Raw genomic sequence first — 18,330 nt, 5'->3', positions numbered from 1 at the left:
GACTACGCACGTGCAGCTACTGCTCAGTGCAGCCTGCTAGCGCGGGCCCGGCAAACATGTCGCACTTACAGATGAAACTCCTGAGCAAGAAGATCGAGAAGCGGAACATCAAGCTGCGGCAGCGAAACCTGAAGCTGCAAGAAGCATCAAACACGAGCCTATCCCAACCTTCCAATGAAGATGTGCCCAAAGAAGAGGTAAAGGTCAGAAAAGTTAAGAAAGCAGTAAAGCATGCTGGGAGGGTGGGCTCAGCAGAAGCACAAAGTGGAGGCATGCCTGAAGAGACAGTGGAAAACTTGAAAGTTGAAAAGTTACCCCAGAAACCTACTGCTTTAGCCAATGGAGAAACAGCAGCAGCGCCATCTCCTGATTCAGAATCAAAAAAGAAAAAGAAGAAGAAAAAGAGGAAAATGGCAAATGACGCAGAGCCTGACACCAAAAAAGCAAAAACTGAAGAAAGCACTGTGGCTCTTGAAACAGAAGATGCTGTGGAGAAGCCAGATGACAAGGAAGTGCCCAGCCTGCCCCTGGGGCTGACAGGGGCTTTTGAGGACACTTCATTTGCTTCCTTGTCTAACCTTTTCAATGAAAACACTCTGAAGGCTATAGAGGAAATGGGCTTCAAGCACATGACTGAGATTCAACATAAAAGTATCAGGCCACTTCTGGAAGGCAGGGATCTTCTCGCAGCTGCTAAAACCGGCAGTGGCAAAACTCTGGCTTTCCTCATCCCTGTGATCGAGCTCATTGTGAAGTTAAAGTTTATGCCCAGGAATGGAACAGGAGTCCTGATTCTCTCTCCTACCAGAGAACTGGCCATGCAGACCTTTGGTGTTCTTAAGGAACTGATGAAGCACCATGTTCACACGTACGGGCTGATCATGGGTGGCAGCAACAGGTCTGCTGAAGCGCAGAAGCTCATCAACGGCATCAACATTGTCGTGGCCACCCCGGCCGGCTTCTAGACCACATGCAGAATACTCCCGGGTTCATGTACAAGAACCTTCAGTGTCTTGTTATTGATGAGGCTGATCACATCTTGGATGTTGGATTTGAAGAGGAATTAAAGCAAATTATTAAACTTTTGCCAGTACGCAGGCAAACCATGCTCTTTTCTGCCACACAAACTCGAAAAGTTGAAGACTTAGCAAGAATTTCTCTGAAAAAAGAGCCATTGTATGTGGGTGTTGATGATGATAAAGAGGGTGCCACAGTGGATGGACTTGAGCAGGGATATGTTGTGTGTCCCTCTGAGAAGAGGTTCCTTCTGCTCTTCACATTCCTTAAGAAGAACTGGAAGAAGAAAGTGATGGTCTTCTTTTCGTCGTGTATGTCTGTGAAGTACCACTACGAACTACTGAACTACATCGACCTGCCTGTCTTGGCTATCCAAGGAAGGCAAAAGCAAAATAAGCGAACAACCACGTTCTTCCAATTCTGCAACGCAGATTCAGGGTTACTGCTGTGCACAGATGTGGCAGCCAGAGGGCTGGACATCCCTGAAGTCGACTGGATTGTTCAGTATGACCCTCCCGATGACCCCAAGGAATACATTCATCGTGTGGGTAGAACGGCTCGGGGCCTGAACGGAAGAGGGCATGCCCTGCTCATCCTGCGCCCTGAAGAGTTGGGTTTCCTTCGTTACTTGAAGCAATCCAAGGTTCCACTGAATCAGTTTGACTTTTCCTGGTCTAAAGTTTCTGATATTCAGTCTCAGCTGGAAAAGCTGATCGAAAAGAACTATTTTCTCCATAAGTCCGCGCAGGAAGCATACAAGTCCTACATACGAGCCTATGACTCGCACTCTCTCAAGCAGATCTTCGATGTGAACAACTTAAACTTGCCTCAGGTGGCTCTGTCCTTTGGCTTTAAGGTTCCTCCCTTCGTTGATCTGAACGTGAGCAGCCATGATGGCAAGCTTAAAAAGAGAGGAGGTGGCGGTGGATTTGGCTACCAGAAAACAAAGAAAGTGGAGAAGTCCAAGATCTTTAAACACATCAGCAAGAAGACAGCGGACCGCAGCCAGTTTTCTCACTGACAAGAATGGCTTTCTACCTGGACTTTGCCCTAATTCCCCCCTTTCTCTTTAAGAAGGAACTTTTTAAAATCACCTTTAGGATTTTTTTGTCTTTACTATGAATGATAATTTTTATTTTTAAATACTCCCATAAAAAATTATGTCATTGTTTAAAAAAAATAAAAAAAAATAAAAAAGATTATGAGCTAATTAGTGACAGTCTCTTGTGTGTGTGTGTGTGTGTGTGTGTGTGTGTCTGTCTGCCTGTCTGCCTATCTGTCTGTCTGTTTGTCTGCCTATCATTCTGTCTGTCTACTCACCTGTCAATGTGAATGGGATATATGCAGGGGCATGCAATCATGCATGTACTGTGGAGGCCTGAGGACATAGGGTGACCTGTTCTATTGGCACCTTTTCCCCTTTGAGTCAGGGTCTCTCACTGAACCTGAACAATCCCTGCTTCCGACTGCACTGTGTGTGGCATGTGCAATGTGTGGCTGGAGATTAAAATTCACACACTTAAGTTTCCAGTAGTGCAGCAAGTTCGCTTGCCCATTGATCCATCTCTCTGTCTTTGCCCATTTTGTTTAAAATACAAGTATGTGCTTGTGTGTAGATTAAATTTACCTTACCGCTGACTTTTCTCAAATGCTTCTATAGTCTTCATTATGTACTCAAATTTAAATTTGAGGAACCGCCTCTTCTACTCTCAGCTATACTCATTTATACCATCCACTTGGTGAGGCCTGAGCTGGTGTCTTAGTGAATTATTCACTGACAGGGCAGAGTCTTGTTTCTGGCAGTCACTCTCAGAGCTAATTATCTGGGTAATGATACTTTACAGGCTGTGGATACTTACTTCCCCTCCCCCATATCACTCTGGCTTGCTGAAACCAAGATCTCATATCTGCTGCTCTCAACTGGACACAGAAAACCCAGCGTGCTGGACAAAGATAAGATGCAAGAGCTAGAGTGACAGCTGGCTCCTGCTCCCAAGAACCTGCCTCTTGTGCTAACTGCAGCTGACCACCAGAGATGCTCACATGACCTTAGACTGCAGTTTCCTTCAGTGTTTTATCCCTGGTCTTTGCGGATTCTCCACAGTTACAGAATTACTCCTTTAGCTTATCTATTTAGACATATGTTCAACTATTTACTTAAAATATCTTTTCTTTCAGTTCTAGGATTCTGAGATAGAGAATGAGCTTCAGTGGTCCTCAAGGGGTTCCCAGTGGAAAGAAAAGAGCTCACTCAGTAGGAATCCACAAACATGCTAGGAGCTGGGACCCTCGATGCCAAGGAAGCCTGGGAAGCCTCTATATGTAAATCACTTTGAAGTCAAGAAAATATATCCATTGTTTATTAAGGTATAAACTCTTGAGAACGTGGACATATTTCCAGTGGATTACAAAGGAAAACTTGAATTGAGTAATAAATACCTTTCTTTTCTCCCAATGAATAAGGATTCTGAATAGAAGTTAAATTTAGTTAATAAAATGAAATTATGCTTTTTATATATAAAAGTAAAATAAAAAAAGTCATTTATTCTGAAAATTTGTACTGAATATTTACTGCATGCTGAGTAGTGTTCTATGGACTAAGGGTTACATTATGAAAGAGAACCTTCTATTTCCTGCCTTTCTTGTGTTTGGATTGTTTAATTTCATATTTTAAAATAATATTTTCATTGGCTCATTTCCATTGTACACAGTCCTTGGTTTTGTGAGGACATTTCAATGTAGAGATATAATGTATTTTGAATATAACCACCCCACAAACCCTCCTTCCTTCCCTTCTCAGATTTCCCTTCAGTCTCTCCTTTTTCTCTCCTAGAAAAGATTTGTTTGTACTTTCAAATCAAAGATGCATAAATGATTTTCTGTATCTATATGAAAAGTAGTATCCAGAAATGAGAGAGAACATGACACATCTGTCTTTCTGAAACTGTCTTAATTCACTTAATATAATTATCTCCAACAACACCCATCTTTCTGCAAACAGCAACAATTTAATTCTTTATAGTTAGACAAAATGCACTCTGTAGTCAGTAGCATAGATTGGAAGATGTTTTATATAATGTAGCAGTACTTTTATTTAAAGAAGATATTCTTGTTGCTATAACACACACAGCAGATATATGTGTTCTATGATCAGAAAATGTCACATTTTTCTCTATTTTTTAAATTACATTTCTCTCTCTCTCCTCTCTCTCTCTCTCTCTCTCTCTCTCTCTCTCTCTCTCTCTCTCTCTCTCTCTCTCTCTCTCTCTGTGTGTGTGTGTGTGTGTGTGTGTGTGTGTGTGTGTGTCTTTCTGTGTGTATACATGTCCCATGGCATTCTTCTGGAACTGAAGGGACAACTTGAGGTTGGTTCTCTCCTTTCAACCTGTAGGCCTGTGTATCATATGTTTGCTGGCAAGCACTTTAAGCAGCTGAGCCATATTGCCGGTCCAAATGCTTTTTTTCCCAATGACATAACTCCTCAGTCCTAAAAAGCTTCCAAAGTCAATGTCAACATGTCTTTTCTGAAGAGAATAAATGTCTTAATTTGCCATTTTCTACATGTTTTTGTCTTCTTGGCTGACCAGAGCCCTCGGTCGATTATTCTAAGAAGAAACATGCATTATATTCAACCATAATATTAAGAGCTATGGTTTTCTTCCAGCCCAAATCACTATCAATTATGTTTATATTCCTTTTCCTACAAACAATGGCTTCTGTGAAAATATTGAGCACACCATTATCCTGTCTTTCTTCATTTGGAAGTAAATTGTAAACAAATTCCTGTTTTGATACCTGACCCCTTCCACCCATTTTCCATCACAGAACATTTCATTCCAACTAACCCAAGATAAATAACCCCAAACAAGTCACTGGAAAGTTTCAGTTGGGCTTTTAAACATCTAACTACTGTCCTATACAAGATTCTTAAAGATAAGGTGGTCTGCATAAACTTGAATTATTTCAAAGTCAGTCCGGGAAACAAGCCCTGTGTTCCAGTGTGCTTTGTCTCAAGTGACAATTTCACACAGAATCAGGACAGCATCCCAGTCTGGTGGTCTTAGAGACAGAAGATTCTTCCTAGTTTCCAGTTTGGGTCAATAACATTAGCGAAAAGAGTTTAAGTGCTCACGTCTTTTGATGCTGTTAACACCTTAAATCTTCCCCTTATCAGTGGTTTCTGAAATTCGAACTAATTTGTTGTGGCTGTTGTTTATTGTTGTTGTTTGCTTGTTTTCCTGTAGAAATGTGTTTCCAGTTAACTGTTCTTGGGACCAAAGTAATGAGAGCCTTAAGGATGACTAGCTGCTAAGGGGTGGTGCATTTTTAGACTCCAGTCAGGGACCAGAATGTTTGTTAACTTTCAAGGAATAGAACTCTGGCCTTGCTATCTATCAACATGTAAAACTTGATTTTGAAAACAATTTTATTTTGTTATAGAACATAGCTATTTGTTTAGCTAATAAAGACTGTTTATCTAGAGAAAAATCCAATTTTTTCGTTAGAGCTGTAAATTAATTTGCCTCTGTTGTGTTTATCTTCCATTTTTCATGAACTTTTTTTTTTTTTTTTAATTTCCAGCACTTGCTTGACTTCCAACCCCCAATCTTCTCTTGGTTAATAAAATCCCCTGGCATCCATGATCCATGAGACTTCATCCCACAGTTCCTAGAAAGGCATTAACACAGGAATGAAACCTGCAAATATTTGGTGACACGGTGTCCTACCCCACATTTACCCTGTTTATATTGGAAATCCTGTGCAATTAATTTTCCTAACAGTGTCAACTGTATTCAGCACTTCCTATGCACCCAAAGCTAGGAATTTCCCAAGCATTATCTCATTTGTTTCCTATTGCTTGTTCTGACATGGCAGAATCCATATCTTTAAAAAGATAAGTGTCATAACCTAATCCTGCTTGCTTGCATTCTTTAGAATTTTCCTTCTTCACTTCTTTCTTCGTTAAAACCAAACCAAAACAAAACAAACTAATTTTAACTGTTATTCTTGGAGATTCTTGTCATGTTAAAAGTTATCTTCTAAGATGACAAAAAGCATATACTAGCATCCTCCACCAGTGGTGTATATGCGATATGACACATGGGAACCTGTACATGAATGTATATGCAAATATATTCCTAAATCCAAAAATACAGCCTGTTCAGTCTATATACTGTTACTTGTATATAAGTTTTTAGGGCTGACTAACTGGTACCGTATAACTCCAGAGACGAACACACCTACTGCATTTTAACACAATATATGTAGAATAAAATAAGCTCTTGACCAGCATAACTCCTTCTTCCTAAGGAAGACCATCCAGCAAGCATCACTTGAGGCCTCTCTGATTTGCAAACTGTACCACTGTGCACTGTGATCCAAGGGTGTGCAGTAGGCAGTTAACAGGGAAGTTCTTGACTCTTTGAAGATGGAGCAGAGGAGTGTATTTTACCACCATATTTGAATTTTTAGCTTTTTAGTCTTTTTTTTTATTGATAAAAGGAGAAAAAAAATTTACACCTCCTCCGAGCCTCCCATTTCCCTCCCCCGCTTTTTAGTCTTTTGATAAGAATTCCTAAAACATGGTACAACACATGAGAAAACCTGTTTACAGCACTAATTTTGAGGGTAGAAAATGAAATGTTGAATTATAAAGTAATACAAAAATAAAACGAAGCATCTCCAGACCAAAACTGATCTCCTAATTGTGCTACCAAACAGAACATGAAAGAGCCCAAACTGTTTTTCGGCCAAAAAAGATTAGCCATGGAATTCAGGGTTAATCTGCTGTGTTTAAATTTTCTAAAACCATAGTCTCATGTTCTAGTTTTTTATCCAAAAAGCTAAATACTGGTATCTCTGCATGTGTGGACGGGGTAGATGTACGTGTGCATGTGTGTCCACCTACCACTCGCCCTGGAAAGTGGTTGGTTAGCCACTCCGAGCAATTCAATCTACAAGTCCTCGAAAAGCCACCCACACAGCCTTTAGCTCCTGTTGAGTGTCTTGCCTGGGGCAAATGATATATCCCAGCCCCACACAACACTCTGATGTTGAGAAGTGCTTCAGAGTTTTCCTCAGACCCCTCAGAGTGGCCCTACCCCACTAAGGCATTCAGAAAATAATAGGTTAACTCATCAATCCTGCTACACAAGCTGAGAAACCCACCTGGGCCAATCGGAGCAGTCCCATCCCAGTGGAGACTGAGGAAACTGGAAACTGGAAGAGACTCTGGTCTGTAGCTGGGGGCCTGTTGCTAAAACTGTCTTATTAAGGGAGATCATCTGCAAACTCCTGCTGTTCAGGTTAATGGAAAATGCAGGGGTGATTCCAACACTCATCACAGCTGAAGAAGATGCATAGACACTATCCCAAATCCTATGTAGCTATGCAACCTATGGCCTTAATAGGCAGGAGACAGTCTTTGTCCACAAATGAATGCAAACGTGAAATTAGTACAGCCAACTCCTATCCCGTATGAAGAAATACTGACATAGGGATATGAGAAATGTGAAAAATCAAGGTGATCCGCATGCTCCAAAAAAAAGCATTATCTTTCTAACATTGGACCTCATAAGTGGGAAATTAGTGACTTTGCTGAAAAATAATTCAAAATAAGATTTTAACGAAACCAAAATTATTTTAAAAATTCACAATCTGAGTGAGAAATTTAGCAAAGAGACTTTTTAAAGAGTAAACAAACCTTTTAAAACAGAGGAAATAAAAAATAAAATAAAGACAACTGAATCCTCAATACCAGAATTTTTAAGACTGAAAACAGTTAATCTGAAATAACTTAGAAGGGGGAGAGACAGAGAAAGAAGGGGATTACACAGAGGGGATAAGTCTCTTAAAATTGTCGTATGCCTTTAAGTAAACAAATATCTGAATCTTGATATTTTTAACGGACAACAGAGGGAAGAATATACCAAAAGATTATTTAACAGATTAATAGCTGAAAAGTTTCTGAATGTTGGAAATGATTTAGATTTGAGAATCCAGAAATTACATGGACCCAATAAGTACTTTTTTCTTTCTTTTTTATTAAGAATTTTTTATTACAATCTTTTCTCATTTTATATAGCTATCCTATTTTCACTTCCTCCCCACATCCTGCCCCAACCTTCCTCCCATTGCACCCTGCAACCACTCCTCAGAAAAGGTAAGGCTTCCCACTGTGAGTTAACAAAGTCTGAAACTTCACTTTGAGGACCAAGGCATTCCTGCTCTGTATCTAAGCTTATCAAGGGACACCTCCAAAGAAAATGTGCTCCAAGAAGTTCAAGCACTAGGGATAAATCCTGGTCCCACTGCCAGTGGCCTCACAGATTGCCCGCATTCGATGAGCTTAGTTTGGTCCTATGCGGGTTTCTTTACTATCAGTCCAAAGTCAGCGAGTTCTCACTAGCTCATGTAAGTTGTTTTTGTGAGTTTCCCCATTGTTTTCTTGACCCATTTGCTCATATTACCGCTCCTCCCTCTTTTGGTCTGGTCTCAAGTAGCTTGGCCCAGTGCTTTGCAGAACATCTCTGAACCTGCTTCCATCAGTTGCTGGATGAAGATTCTATGATGACAACTGACATTTTGAAATTTGCATGCAAATGGATGGTACTAGAAAAAAAACACCCTGAGTGAGGCAACAATGACCCATGTAGATAAACCTGGAATGTATGCACTCATAAGTGGATGTTAGATGTAAAACAAAGGATAACTAGCTTATAGTACCCAATCCCAGAGAAGCTAGATAACAAGAAGAACCCTAAGAGTGACATACATGGATCCCCTGAGAAGGGTAAACAGACAAGATCTCCTGAAAAGATTGGGAATATGGGAAGAGGAGAGAAAGGAGGGTTGAAAGTAAGGGGAAGAAGAGACAGAGAGGGAGGAGGAGAACACGCGGGAATAGGAAGCTCAAGAAGGGGGAAGGACAAAGATGCAGAACCAGAAAAGAGCTATCTTGATTGAGGGATCCATGAGAAACATGGCATTAGGGAAACTTCCAGGAATCCACAAGGATGACCCCTAGCTAAGACTCTAAGCATTGCTGGAGAGGACGCCTAAACTGGTCTTTCCCTTTAATCAGATTAATGAATACCAACCAGGACTTTTAAGACATATGTTTAGTTAAAATTTCAAAGATCTAAAACATAGAATTCTACAAACATCATGAGAAAAATGTCTTGTGTTACAAGAGATTTAAAAGCAGAATTCAACAGAAATCCTAGTTTAAAAAAATAAAAGAAATACAAACAAAATATACAAAATTCAAAACAAAAAGAAATTGGGGGAAGATAAAGATACCATTTACAAAGTTATTGTTCAAGGGTTGAGAAGGCAGCTTTCAGTGGTAAAGAATATATACTGATCTTCCAGAGTAGCCATGTTCTGTTCCCAGTACCTTTTTCAGTGTGCTCATATGGCTGCCTGTAACATTCCTTGGTATCTGATATCCTCTTCTGGTCTTAGATGATACTGCACCATGTACATTTATACACACAAACAAACACACACACACACTTAAAATATATGTATGAATGAAACTCTATGACTTCTCAAACTGGCATGAAAGTATATAGTATTTCAGGATAATGTATGCTTCTTTAAAACACCACAAATGATGCTTTTGAAGTTCAGTTTTCTCACGCAATAGTTTTCATGGATGTTCTTAATTATCTAAACCTGAATAGTTAATAAGTGTCTTCTAGAAATCACCCAGTACATCACATGTATTCAGATTATGGTTCTACAGGAACAGCCAGTGATAAAAGGATTTGTTATTAATGTACAAATGTAAGATTCCTTTTCCTGTAATAGAATCCTATGACAGAAATATTGACCTGCTATTCCATTCTGAGAAGTTTGCATGTATTTCTCTCATAAAGTTTCTAGTCTTAACCTGCTCCAGATAGAGAGATAGAGTAACTGTTATTTAAAAGTAAATGGGCTCTTGATGAGTTAGAACTGAAGGCGTGTGTTCTCAGATGATCTTCAAATAATAATGACAGCAAAGGGGAGAGAGGGCTCCTTTGGGAAAAGACAAAACATCAAAAATTCATCTAAAACCATCAATTGATCTAATTCTATGCATGAATATAAAACAAAGCAGGGGCAGTGTGGGGAGACTATCAATGTCTTGCTATAAAGATGGCCCACAAAGCATGACCTTAAACTATGGAAGCTGATGGAACAGTTGGTAAAATCTGAGCCACTGTAGTGCATAAACCACTAGATATATAGAAAATACTTTCTTTATACTTAAAATCAATGCAGCCATGAACTCTAGACAAAGTTAATTCCAAGTTGTGGAAAAAAATATTTTCAAAAAGAAGCCTGGCCCTTACTAGTCTTTCTAGATAATCTAAATGACTAGTTATTTAGATTTCTTCTTGATGATAAAAAAAATTGAAGTTGAAGTTTCAGCTCTTTCTTCTGTTTTTGAAAATTTCTGTGGGTCATTATGGATGAACAGCCATTATAAGCTTCATGAGGAGCTCAGGCTCAAAATAAGAGCTGCTACCTTCAACCCTGGCCAGTCTCAGCTGTGGAGCTGACCCACATTCGTTTGAGCTAAGCATACATCCACAAAGATTTTCACAAATATAATTGAAAATGGGTTTAAACTTTCAATTTTGGTGGTTTAACTTACCTGTTATTTTCAAGGCTCCATGTGAACAAGAAAAAAATTTATAGACTTAAAAGGGACATATAAGTCAAATAAAGACCCCCCCCCCCAATAAGATGACAACTGTCTAGAAGAGAGAAAAGAGAAAAAAATAATTTGACATCTTCTCATTTCCTAGCCTTTTTATACCTTTATACAAAATAACCATCTTAAAAGGTCCATCTTCATGGAATAATATCGTTTAGGGCCACACATTCAGAAACTCGTTCATGTAACCTGGGTGCCACACAATGGTACATGGTAGAAAACAGGTCTTGTCTTTCTAGCTAAGACATGGAAGATGTGGTAGTAACTCTTGCAGTTTCATCCTGTTGCTTGGATAAACACTTTGGCCAAAATTGACTTCTGAGAAGAAACAGCTCATCCGGCTTAGACTTCTAGGTAATACTCCGTCATTGAGGGAAGTCAGAGTAAGAACTCAAGCAGACACTGTGGAGGAATGCCGTTGGCTCTCTAGCCTACTGACTCATGCTCAGATGGCTTTATATGTAGCCCAGAACCACATGCCTAAGAAATTCCAGAGCCCACAGCAGAGTGGGTCTTACTATAGCAATGAAGATAATCAACAGTCCTTTCAAGACTGGCCCACAAGACAACCTAATACAGCTACTCAGCTGTAAATGATTCTTTGCAAGTGCTTCAGGGTTTTATCATATTGACAGTTAAAGCTAATTGGCCCTTTATGTATGCATGTGAACATATGTGTATTTATCCATGCTTTTTTCTATGATTAAAATATTTTGCATCAAAGTTGACATCATCAGTCAAGTTTTATGTATAAACATACATAAAGCATAGTCATGATTCTAATCAATAAAACGATTAAAATATCAATTAAACATGTATCACTACTCAAAAAGAGGCAGGGCTGGAGAGATGGCTCAGTGATTAAAGTGCTTGATGTGCAAGCAAAAGGACCAGAGTTAGGATTCCCCGAATTCACAAAAATGCATGCACAATAGTGTGACACATTCCCCTTTATAATTTAAGGCAAGGTAGGCAGTGATTGATAGCAGATTTGATCAGATGACTCAATGAATAATATGAAAAAATGTTCAAACATGACTCCTTATGTCAAAATTGGGCCTCTATGCACTAGCATCCATGCATGTACACACACACACACACGTACATGCATATGCATCAATTCGCGTAATCCCATTCACAAACACATCTTACACCTGAAAAAATATGCAAAAAACAAAAATTGCAAGGCTTACAAAATCACCAGAGATCACAGAGAAAAGGCAGCTTTGAAATTCCTTCCTTCTCAGAATCCAAGACCAGAACAAATTTTTTTCACCTCCTCTATGCCCCATAGCAGTTTTTTTTTTTCCTGTCTTGGCTACATGCAACCACTTTCAAGTCCTTAAGAAATATCTATAGAATGAGATAATTGAGAATCCATTGTTCTTCCAAACTTACAAATTCTAAATTTAAAGTAGACAAAGGACAAAAAGCAGCTTTAATCCTAAAAGAAATCAATGTTAAGTCATTCTTTCTAGTTTGAATTCTATTGCTCTGATAAATACTATGAACAAAATCTATTTGGGGACAAAAGAGTTATTCTTACAGCTTACAGTACACCATAAAGGGAAATTGGAGCAGGAACTTAAGGAAGAAACTTGGAGACAAGAACTAAAGCAAAAACCATTGAAGAATGCTAATAACTGCATTGTTCCTTATGATTTGCTGCTCAGTCTTTTCTTTCTTTTTTTTTTCTTTTTTTTTTTTCCAAGACAGGGTTTCTCTGTAGCTTTTGGTTCCTGTCCTGGAACTAGCTCTTGTAGACCAGGCTGCCCTCGAACTCACAGAGATCCGCCAGCCTCTGCCTCCCGAGTGCTGGGATTAAAGGCGTGCACCACCACCACCTGGCTCTTTTCTTTTTTAAAAAATTTATTTATTTATTAAAGATTACTGTCTCTTCCCCGCCACCGCCTCCTATTTCCCTTCCCTCCCCCAATCAAGTCCCCCTCCCTGCTCATCCGTGGTACTGTCCAAATCTATCATTAAGTAAGAAAATGTCTCAGAGTTGCCTACAAACAAGTTCAACTGATAGAGGCATTTTCTCAACCGATATTCCCTCTTCCCAAATGTCACTGACTGGAAAATAATCCAAGCAGGACATTGAAATGTTTATGATATTTTTAAAAATAATTCCATGGAGCAAACAAAAATAATAGCAATCAGATTCTTAGTAGTTTAGGAATACAATTGAATAATGAAAAGCCGAAGGTGACTAGAATAAATAGGAAGAGTACAAATGAGTATGTCCAAGAGGCCACTGACATAATTACCAATTATAATGCCTGCTAGGTGACTGCAAGTGGATACAGAGCAGCAATCAGCAAAGTAAAATAGGTGAAATTAGGCATCTTTTAATAGCATCCACACAAAATGGTCGGATAGAATTTATACAGACCTTTTAAAGAAAAACATTTTGTATGATTAAAACTTTAAGATTTTATAATGTCTAACTATTTTAAATGTTTTAATAATGTGTTAAATTATATAGCTTGTACTTTCCGGGAAAGTATGCTTATGAGAAGGATAAAGCATTAGAAATCATTTAATAATGTAGATGTCACCAAAATACTTCAAAATTTTAATAGTTGGGGGAACATTATATTTTTGCTATGCTTGGATAAGATAGCTAAAGAGATTTCTATCTCATCTCTTTATGAAATTTCCCCAGGGCAAAAAACAAGCTTGAGAAGCCTCAGTCAACAGTGTAAATTGGGAGTTCATGTTAAATAAGCCATTGAAAACTACAGTTTAGGATGAAATTACCATCTCAGCCATTACCACGGGCACTATTGCGCTTTTGAAATAATAGCTATATTTTGTAATAGCTTCATATTGAAGTAGTTTATACCTTTTTCTTTTTATAGCTAGCTCATATGCTGTAGGGGAGCTTTAAAATCTAAACCACCTTAGTCTCTGCCTTTCCTCTTGCTATTCTGAGCTGAAGAAACAACACAGTAACATTATCAGAAGTCCTTGGACCATTATGTATAAAACAGCTGACCGATACAGATGACATCTTCGTAAGCACAGAAGTGTTTTAAAATACACTTTTAACAAATAGTATCTGCTATAAAATTATTGTAAGTGGCTTGATCTGTGAGGTTAGCTCTGCATAGCTTGGAGTCTTCCTTCAGTGATGAGAGATCATGAGAATTTCCCATTTCTCAGAGTTAGACATTCACTGTGTCAGTCAAGTGTTCATTATTACACTCAGTAGGAACTCCTAAAGTTATTCATTCATTATTGCCTAGAGAAGGAGGTAAGTTTGGATGGAGAGTTAGCTCAGAGGTTAAAAGTCTTTGATTCTCTCCCAGATAACCTGAGTTCATTCCCACGATTCACAACACACAGCTCGAACTACTTGTAAATCCAACTCCAGGGAAACTGACATTCTCTTCTGACTTCCATTAGTCCATATAGACATATATACCTAGACATAAACAAAAATAATAAAATGAATATTTAACTGAAGAGAAGAAATGAATCACATGGGTATGTACACTCATACACACTCTAGGAGTTACATGGTGTGGAATGATACCAGACAGAGGATGCATAGGATAACCTGGGAGTACAGTGAAAGCTGTGTCAGAAAAAGTGGATGGCAGGCTAGAGTGACTTAATGGTTAAGAGCACTCGCTGCTGTTGCAGAGAACCTGGGTTTGACTTCCATTGCCCAGATAGTGGGCTTTCAGCCATCCATAACTTTAACTGCAATGAACAGAATGCCCTTTTCAGGATACCAGGCACATACATGACACACATAAATAATACAGACAAAATATTAAATTGTACAGAATGAATCGTTAAAAGCTGGAGACAGTGGCATATGAGGCTGGCTATTTGTAAAGGACACACAGGCACAGCCAGCATCAGGACCAGCACAGCACTCCCACCTGCAGTGAACTGAGGCACCTTTGAGTACTATATTGAAAGTATATATTGAAAGTTCTTTTTATTGTGACTTGAAGTCACGGTAGAAGTCACAAGAAAGAAAATCAAATGGGATGAGGAAAGATGTTACAAAAGAATTTGAACTTTATTTACATTGGTCAAATTTCACCTTATTAATTTTTCATACACATGGCTTCCTGCATGCCAGGCAAGCCTTTACCATTGAGTTGTAACTCCAGCAAGAGAATCTTGGAAAAACAAAATTGATATCTCTGTCTCTCCATTCCAACATTGCTAAAAACAGTTACATGAACTACAAAATGAAACACATCTAGGATTTAAATAATGTCAATAAATTCAACTGTGATTTAGAGTTGGCATAATAATAAAAAAATTAGTGTAAAGATGAATGTCTCAAATGTGGCATCTTTCTACTAGGCAAGATTGTTGTTTGCTGTAAATTAAAGCTTATTTAGCTCTTCTGAACTTGTAGGTCTGGCCACCATGGCCAGGAGATAGAGAGGGTAAGATTTGTTTGGTTACAGAACCAAACAACTCTGAAATGAAAATGAAGCAGGGGCATTGCTGAGTGGATAAGTCTTGATCTGCAAGCTTGAGGACCTGAGTCTGGAGCCACAGAACCCGCTTACATGTTAGGTGTGTATGGTAGTTAGCTTATAATCCAAACCTCTGATGAAAGACATAGGTGATCTCCAGAGTGAACTGGCTAGAAAGATTAGTCAGATCAGCGAGTTCTGAGACTGAGATAGGCTGTCTCATTAGTAAAGTGCATGACTGAATGAGGATAACGTGACATCAATCTCAGGTCTCCACATGGACATACACCCATGCATATCCACATCTACATGCATATATCAATGCAAACATGCACACCACAATATGCATATAGAATATGAGAAAGCAGTGAAAATAAGTGTGTATGGAACTAGCATTTGAATGGCAGTTTGACAAAAGGGAAGTTCATAATCTTTAAGTAACCTTTAATGAAGATCATTTTACATATTATATTTAAAGCCAATGCACACATTTAAACAGTTATTTTGGAAGAGGAACCTTCATTTAAAATTATTAAAAATATTTATTTTATTTTATATGCATGAGTGTTTTTCGTGTATTATGTATGGAGGTGTACTGTGTCTGTAACTGGTGCCCGCAGAAGTCAGAAGAGTGCCTTATACCTCCTGGAACTCAAGTTAGGGATGCCTGTGAGGCACATGTGGGTTCTGGGAACTAAGCATGGTTCTTTAAATAACAACTGCTCTCAATCTCTGAGCCATCTTTGCAGTCCCAAAACATTTTTTGAAAAATAATCGTAAGTAAATTTAATTTTTAAGAAGATATAGATTACATATAGGAACTATGAAAAGATTCATCAATCTTTTTTTGTATAGGCACAAAACCGTGATATATATATATATATATATATATATATATATATATATATATATATATATAACACATTATATATAGCACATTTTATTATGCAGATAAAAATTATCCCATTACACTCAGTTTGCCTATCACCTTTAAAAATCACACAACAAGCAACTGTTAAAAATATCAAAGTCTTCATGAAGCATGTGTTGCACTATGTGATCACTTTCCACTGCTTGTTAATTCTGGGAGAATGAGGAAGACAAAACAATATAACTGGGTGGCATATTTTCGAGAGGATTGTACTTAATTCTGCAATAAATGTTCACCCACAACTTTATATGCCCATGGCATTGGAAACAAATGTGTAAGTGGGTCTCATCCTTGTCCTCAAGGAGTGGTCCATCCAGTGTCAACACCAGAGAGATTGTGTTCCCCTCTGTAAGACACGTACACATGGAGGCAATGGTCAGAAGGAAAGATGAGGGTGAGAAAGATGGGAAGATGGAAGAGGGGGGTCAGAAGCAGAGAGGAAAATGGAGGAAAGAAGGGGTTACAAGAAGCAAGAGATGGGGAAAGGAGGAAGAGGGAGACAGACAACAAGAAAAGCAGAGGGACTGTTCTCAGTCTCAGTGGTATCAGAGAATGGTACAAAACTACTCAAAAATAAAAGGGTGATTCGAGCAAATGATGTCATTCTCAGATAGAGATGGAGCAGTGTCTCCACTGTCCAAGACATTGACAGACGGCTTCAGTCAGGTTAGTAAGAGCTCGGTGACAAGCACTGCTCTCAAATCAGGATATGTTCAGTCAGTTTTCCCTTTATCATGAGACAAAACAAGTGCAGCTTTTTAAAGAGGGTAAGGAAAAAATAAAGTTAGTCATGGTTTCCAATGCTGAATCTGCATCTTGTGTAGAAACAGACAGGCATAAATAAAGAATCTGTTGCTGCTTGATTTAGATGGCTGGTCTGGACACCAAAAGAGAGGACCTGGATGATTTGGAATTAGTCCTATACCATCAGGATTGTAGAAAAACGGGATACTTTCAGAAAGGGGTGGGGTCACAGTAGGGCTCACCTCACTGGTAAGCTGTTTCAAGTGGACTGAATTAGAACTCTGCTGTCAGCAAAGTTGTTATAATGAAAACTGCAGTGGAGAATAGAATCCTCAGAGAGGAAGGGATTTCCAAGATAAAGAACCCAACATCATGAACATAAAAAGTATAATTGAGGAATCAAGGTTAATTAAAGAAAAAGGAGACACAGTTTCTGGTGTAGATAAGACCCCTGGGGAAGTTTCAGCAGAGCTGGAAGATGGCTTGAAGGCTAAAAAAGGGTTGCAACTTGTCCTGTACACCTGAGTTGGGTTCCCAGCACCTGTGACACCAACTTCAAGAGATCTGACACCCGTTTCTGGTTTCTGCTGGCAACAGGTAACACACACACCACACACACACACACACACACACACACACACACACACACACGCACACACGCGCCAAACCCATACAACACAAATAAAAAAAAAACAGTCTTTAAAAACTGGGCTTGTGGTACTAGATTCTAGTGGTAGTAGAATCAAGAGGTTCATTTTCAGAGTAATATGTGGTTGTATTTTTCCAGGGCTTTTACTCTCCTGAAGTATGTGAAAGCTAAGTTTACATTTTACACCTTCAATGCTTTAATTAGTTTGCCAGTAGAAGCCTTTCTGAGGGAATGCAAGCATTCCACAGGCATTCCCTTGTTTTTTTTCCTTTTTGTCTCTAGCTGAGGAAAACTTTGATTGCTAATCTCCCATAACTTCTTTCTTGAAATTATTGCATTAGTTTATATAAAACTTCATTAATGGTATTATTCCAAACACATAAAACGTTACTCTTCTTTGACACAGCTTTCACTTATAAATTTAATTTTAAATTCTTTTTTCCACAGTTGAAAAATATTTACAGAAGTCCTCAAATTTAAAAAAAAATGGAGGGAAATTATTTTTAACAGCTTGATTTTATTGTCAAGCAGAATGAAAGAGGTTTTGCAAATTTGAGACATTCATACATAATAACCATTGAATAAGAAACATAGATTTTTTTTCCAATTTAATTTGCTCATTTGCAGGGTGAGGAATGTGTTTGTAAATGGACCCATGTCAGCAAATAACAGGCTTTTACCAGAATTAGGTAACACAAACAAGAGAAGGTAGACATTTTTTCCAAGCAAGACTTCTACCGTTGAGTTACAGACCTACCACTGAATTAGAACTCTTGGAGCTACTTTTATTGTAGGGTATATTCTGCTGTCACCATTCACTCTGTTTCAG

The 18,330-nt window shown here is 38.6% G+C and overlaps 1 protein-coding gene and 1 pseudogene across 4 annotated transcripts in view; one reads left to right on the top strand and one right to left on the bottom strand.

Moving 5' to 3' along the window:
- The window catches only part of Ctnna2 (catenin alpha 2), a 1,099,183-nt gene that overhangs the window by 931,883 nt on the left and 148,970 nt on the right, over positions 1 to 18,330 (bottom strand). The gene's annotated exons all lie outside the window — the stretch shown is intronic.
- LOC142856381 (ATP-dependent RNA helicase DDX18 pseudogene) lies at positions 2 to 2,170 on the top strand (annotated as a pseudogene).

The sequence above is a fragment of the Microtus pennsylvanicus genome, chromosome 8, assembly GCF_037038515.1.
Source record: "Microtus pennsylvanicus isolate mMicPen1 chromosome 8, mMicPen1.hap1, whole genome shotgun sequence".
Taxonomy (NCBI): Eukaryota; Metazoa; Chordata; class Mammalia; order Rodentia; family Cricetidae; genus Microtus; species Microtus pennsylvanicus.
The sequence above is the reverse complement of the archived record's forward strand: the minus strand, read 5'-3'. Positions and strand labels throughout refer to the sequence as shown.